Source organism: Solea senegalensis, linkage group LG5 (genome assembly GCF_019176455.1).
Source record: "Solea senegalensis isolate Sse05_10M linkage group LG5, IFAPA_SoseM_1, whole genome shotgun sequence".
In the NCBI taxonomy this organism is placed as follows: Eukaryota; Metazoa; Chordata; class Actinopteri; order Pleuronectiformes; family Soleidae; genus Solea; species Solea senegalensis.
This window is the reverse complement of record NC_058025.1, coordinates 4,712,371-4,719,177: the sequence shown is the minus strand read 5'-3', so window position 1 is coordinate 4,719,177 and position 6,807 is coordinate 4,712,371.

The window sequence follows — 6,807 nt, the reverse complement described above, 5'->3', positions numbered from 1 at the left end:
CCTACTCAATATTCATTCTCACCATACATCTCTCACGCTTACCTCATCTTCATTTCCTCTACCAGCATCACTCTTCCTCTCCTTCCTTCAGCAGTCTCTCAGTCCCATCTGTTCCCCTACCCGTCCTCCCCCACCCTTACCCGTTCCATTGCTCCGTCTCTTGCTCTCCCTTCTCCCTTGTCTTTCTCCCCTTCTCAGATGTCAGATCACAGTCTAGTCTTCCGCTTGCCCTGTCATCACATTTTTCACACAACCCCATCCCTTAATTGGGCCTGTATCATCATATCATATCATGTAGAATACCTGATCACAGCGAGAGATGAAAGATAGCCTCCACCTATTCCCTCGCAGACAGACAGAGGCACTCACAGAGAATGCGGGCTCCAACAAACACTCGCGTACGACACACGCAGCCGCACACACACACAAACACACACATCAGTGGTCGTATGGGACAGGAATCCAAGCTGATGGCTGTGTCTGTGCACATTTTTACACCTCATGTTTGCACCAAGTTGTCGATGTGATTGTTACGGCGTGACAGGTGAGACGGTGTGGTTTTTTTCCGAGAGTGTCCAGAGATGTTTGTATCAACTGCTAGTGGCTTTTGTGATTAGACAAAAGGATGCCCTGGAGCCAGCAGTGTCACATCTACAGGTAAATAAAGGGAACATCAACAACAGACACACACACACACACACACGCACAAAAAAAGAAAAAGTTTCTCAGGGAAGCCAAAATAGCTCCAACTTGTCTCGGCATCAACTTGACGGATGGGACATGAAATATGGTGCAAGATATCCAGTCATTCCTGGAGTCGGTGGAAATGTTTGTCTTAAAAATATACAGTAACAATCACCCGCGTCGTGCAATAATCCGTCCATAAAAGTAGTGATGACAGATAAGGTCATGCCTACAAAAAGCAGAAAAAAAAAATCTGTATATACTATTTCACATTTCATTTACTTCCTTCTCATTAAATCGTAAAGATCATGTCTGCACAGGATGACGCATTCATGACACACGACTTATCACTTATTCAGTCTATGCTATATCAAATGTATCTATTGTGAATAAACCATTTCTCTCACAAGTGCCGGGATGCTTCTTTTATTGTTTACCCCCGGGAGCGCTGTGCTGCTGGATCTCTTTTTCCATAAACGCACTTCACACCGTTGCAAAGCCACCATTGTTTCACTGTGCTGGGTTTACACATAACAGGTCAACAACAGGCAGGTTTCCTGTCCGTTGAGTTTTAACATGTTATGCTTTAAACTATTTCCAGCCACGGATTATAGTTTGTTCAGTTCCTCATTAGACCCAAAATAACGCGGTAACATTTCTCATCCATATGCCGGGAAAACCAATTCCATACTGTGCAGATACTGTGCACCATCTTGACTTATAATATTACCCATAAAAGAGATTACTCACCACACATCATACTGTATTACACCTGACGACTGATGGATATAAAATGTGTAGCGGAATCCAACAGAGACAGACATGAAACATGTGAAGACAGAGCTGAATAGGTCTCTCTCTCTCTCTCTCTCTCTCTCTGAGATGACAGTGGAATTGTCTACATCTCACTGAGCCAAGGGCATTTTTGGGAACCTCACAGTTCTCTGATGACTTTACGTGGCACATACTTGAGACTGATCTTCTGAAGGTCTGTAAGAAAGTAAATGCAAGGTATTCTACCATTGACGCAGAGTTTTCAAAAAGAAAATCTCTCCTCTTTTTTATATCAAGGTGTTTTCGTGGCCCGTGATCGTGACCTTGGCAGGTTCTGGCGAGGAAAAGTAAAGACTAAAACTTCTAAACTCCATTATGTGATAGAACTTTCTTCGCTCCTTCTTTTGTCTCCCTCCCGTTTTGTTTTTTTTTTCCACCAGACGGCACCGTATTTCACTTTTTATCTGCAGATAGCAGGACTTTGCGTTATCTTATTTTGTTTGGGAGAAGATTCACAAGTACTTTTCGCCCCATGATCCCAGCAGACGACAAGATACAGAACTCCAAGTCTACAAAACTTCACAGCGAGAAAAATGAGGTCTTATTGGAACTGCTACCTTTGGTGCGAGCGTTGGACTCTCTGGGTTATTTCCTCTAAAGAGCTGGAAACCATAGTGGCGGCATTGTTGTTAGAGAAGTTCAAAATAAAACTATATAACGCAGGGGCGTGTGTAGATTTTAAAAAAGCAGGATGTTTAAGATCAGAACAGAAATGTGGTGCTAGGAGGGTTTGATAAGATTACTCAGGTAGGTGTGCAGATAAGAGGGGCTTGAGGCTGAATTTTCAAATGGACAGGTTTTTTTTTCCAGAGCGGCAGCATCTGACTATTGTTGATGAATGTTCCTTTACAGGCCTATCAGATGAATTCAGGTACCACTTCTCAATGTCCATCATGTGTTATTTTAAATGGATTCTGAATTGGCTGGTTCTCAAATCTCTCTGTGGTTCGTCCACTGGGCCACGTTTGCACTTGCAGTCCCACAAAAGAAAGACGAAAACATCCAAGTTATTTTGAGAAATTCTCTTTACATTATTGGTAATGTTCCATCACGTTTCACGGCAACATTCCCTGGACCATCTGCTGAGGAAGACTTCAAATCTGAAATGGCGTTAAATTCCGTTTTGTGGCGTGAACACCGATTGCACAGGGTAAGTGCAATAGAGAAACAATGCCATTATTAGTGTTTACACGGGTCCCGAATGAGCCGTTGTCATTGGGACAGGGGGGAAACGATGACCTTGATTGACGGCACAAATTAACTGCGTTATTTTGCATATCCAAAACAACAAGGATACAGTGTTTACCCAGTATCTGTTGTGTTTTTTTACTGCAGGGTTGTGTTGTTATTGTGTATTAACACTAGAGCTGAAACAATTACTTGATAATTAATCGTGAACTGTCAACTATCTTGATCATCGATTCATCGGTTTGAAGCTTTTTTCGTAATTAAAAGTTTTCTGATCGTTTCCGCTTCTTAAATGTGAATATATTCTTCATGTCTTTGCTCTACGTAACAAAGAATTCATTAAAAGTGAAGTGAAGTCATTTTTGGTTTGTGGACAAAAAAAGGTATTTGAGAACATCATCGTGTCCAGGTTTGACAAACACCGATCAACATTTAACGATTTTTAGCGTTTTCTGATATTTTATGCCAAACAATTACTCGATTATGAAAAGAATCGTTAGTTGCACCCGTTTTTTAAGTATCAATGAGTATCCATTTTTATTCTTACACCGTTTTCCAAGTACTTTTAGATATAAGTGTGACTTTTTATCATTTATGTTTGGCTATCTTGATAACCTAATACAGCTTTTAAGTTTTTAAATGAGTTTTTAATGTACGTAAACATATACTTACATACTGTATATGCATCGATAAATCCACAAATACTTTAATTTCACAGTTTCCCGTTTGGCCTCCTGTACAATAAACCTATATCCATTCATCGTCTACCATTTCATCCTCCACAATGAAGCTCTGAAATCATATTTCCTTTGTTTTCTTGAGAAGAACTTTTGTAATCTGTCTGGAAGTGACTTATTATCAGCTTTAAACGTTATTTGTACCAGCTGGGGCAGAAGCCCTGGAGTCCGTGCAACCCTTTGTTTGGCTTTGTGTACAGTTAATACAGAAGGTGAAAGTGTGTCCTCTTAACTTTGTGGGCAATCTGACGTCCTCTCCTCTTCCTCTACAATCATCGCATCACAACAATCACACAGTGCGGCGACATGCTAAAGGTTGCCTATCCTGACGCCAGACAAGGGCAGAAGATGTTCAGTGAACATTCGCTCGCTCGCGTGAGTGAACACACACGTAGTGGATGTGTGTGTGTCTTTCCCGGTGTGCCCAGTCCAGAGTGATTGATTCTGAAGTGCGGGATCTTGACAGAGCGTTCGGCTACCCCAGGAGGCACGAGACCATGGGGCAGAAACCGACGAGCGGCCCTCACTCTCCACACATACCTCCCCTCTTTCAATCTAAACCCCTTTTCCCTCCCCGCAATTTCTGCCCTCCTCTCTGATGGGTTTATTGATATGTAACATGATATTTATTGCTGGCTAAAATGAGCCGCCATCGTCGAGGTGGTGGGTAGGAATTTCTTATGCGGGTCAATAAGAGACAGACATGCCTGGTAATTTACTTTGAGGGAATTCACAGCTGCTGTAGCTTATACCTCCGAGATATATATGTGTCAAACCAACCATTGGATGGGAAAAAAAACAAGAGAAATGTGAAATGGAAGGGTCTCGGGGAACATCACAGGTTTTCAATATTGCTTAAATAGAATAGCTTATTTGCACTCTCCACAATCTGCGCTCTTACCTGCCCACTTACTGGCCAGAGCTACATATAGGTTATATAGGTACTGGAAGGAGAGGAAGTGAGGAAATAAAGAGGTTCTGTTATATGTGCAGTGGCAAATGAAACCATACGTGCTCCCGCTGCCCTGTCACATGTATAACCGCAGAAATATACACTTCAATTTACACAAACACTTACAAAACCATCATGGCAACAAAATAAAAATGATTTGCCCTTTGAACCCAATGTTCATTTACACTGATTTGAATCACATATAGGTACATATGGTTTTCCGCGATGAAAATAAACCATCTCCGGCTCCTGGCACCCAGGAGAGTCCTGTTAGATCCCGGTGAGCCGACTCACTTCAGCTGTGCAAACTTCAGATTTAAAATTCTTGAGTTGTTCTGTGTAGTACCTTCAACCTGCTGCTTGTCATGAGGACGAAGGGTAACAAAACAGAGACAGCGTTCCCCCTCTGCTCCGCCATTAGCGATGTCGTGTCACCCACTCCCGGGGCCCCGGCTTTGTTTTCCCATCATGCCCTCACTGCCTGCTGGTTGGTTTAAGCAAGCAGTATTCCTCCTCAGCCTTTCAATTATTCCATGCCCCGCAGCAGCAGCAGCACCCGGCACCCTCCACATACACTGAGAGACGGGAGGATTGATTTGAATTTGGCGTTTAATAGGTGTATATGGGTGTTTCTGCATATTGGTATTATCACCGGTTGGCACTCACTCTTTGTGTGACTAGATGTTCTCGGCATTGTGGGAACTGTATACGCGGAGTAACACAACCCCCATGCACTGACCCAAACATACGCGTTAAAGAGGAAGATCTGAAACCAACAAGGTTTCTAATGGCCCGTTTCCTCGCTCGCCACGGCACGGCACAGGTTGCATTTCCACTACAAAAAAAGTACCTACTCAACGTGGGCTTTACACGCGACACACACACAAATTAGTGACTAGTGAGTTGTTAACTGAAAAACTGACTTAAAACACACAGTATTGGATCTAAAATGAGCTCCAGTATAAAAAAACTAAAGAAAACAAGAAGGGCATAGCCGATGGCTGCGGACTGCTTTGCTTATTCCATTTGCTCTTTCCCAAGCGCACAAGGAAACTACCGTGGCCTTCGCATACCACGGAGGACACGAACAGGCTTCTGCTCCAAAATGTGAAACGCAAGCTTCTGGTTGGTTTATTCATTCTGGAAGGAAACGCGGTGCAAGATGGCGACCAAAACACTTATTCTACGGCTATGAAAAACAAGCATATACACTTATATTTTCAATTCCTGCTGATAAACCCTTCCAAATATCACACCATGGACCTTTTTTTTTTTAACTTTTATCATTGTAAAATTGTCCATTTCTCCACCACTTAGTTCAAAACTTCCTTTTTTTCCCCCACTGCAGTTGCACCGTCTCATCAGTCTATCTCTCCACATCTCCGAGTCCCACGGCAGCGAGACATGGGTCAAGTTCTCCTTTTCAAAAGGGCAAGATGGAGGCTGAAACCCTCCGATCACAAAAGCCGGGCCGTCTAGACAAGGCACCACGGTCCCTGACCCCTGTTAGACCCCGTGCCCCTAAGGGCCTATAATACCTTTGTTTCCATGTTGATCAATTCTATTTCCTGTCATACTAGCAGCACAACAAACACTGACATCCAAACTTTGAAAACTTGGGACCAAAGGCATGTAAGGGACTTCCAGAGTAAAAATAAATTATGTTTTTTTTTTTCTTTAAAAAAAAGGAGTTGTTAAAGAATATTGTTTCTCAATCGAATAACTTAGTAAATACTGTTTATTAAGAGTATGAGTTGACTCATTTTAAAAGGGAGATGTGCTGCAATAAATGTTGATGTGAAAGAATAAAGCATGTGGATTAAAATGGTGTGAATGTGTCTGGTGTTATGTTGACTTATCGTCCTCGGTTCCCAGGGTCGGATGTCTGGATTTTGGAGGTGCGGTCTGGTGATTTAGACATGAATTATTATCTCGTCACACGGCGTAAAAAAAAAAAAAAAAAATTAACATACAGACCTTAGACAAGAGTACACACACACACACACGAGTATAGGACACGTCCATTCAACGGCCCACAAGGGAGCACGGTCTGCTGGTCTGAGACTCCTCACCGTGTCTGTTTTAGCACATGACCTGCTCATGGCGAGGAGTTATGCTAATTAGCCTGTGTTTGCACATACGCTGTATTACAAATAAATGATCATATTGATCATCTGAAGGCTGTGAAGCTAAATAGAACGACGCACAATTAATGAAACAAAAGAAATGTAATAAGAGCTCAACTGTTTAATAACGCTGAGCGCAAAATTAAACTACTTTTGGTGCATATTGTAATTGTATTTCATCCTAGAATGAGTCAATAATGCATGGATTAACATGGTAATTGCTCAGCAATAGAGCGCAGTCCACACTAACAGCACTCTTTCGATTGTTTTTTAACTTTCATTTAAG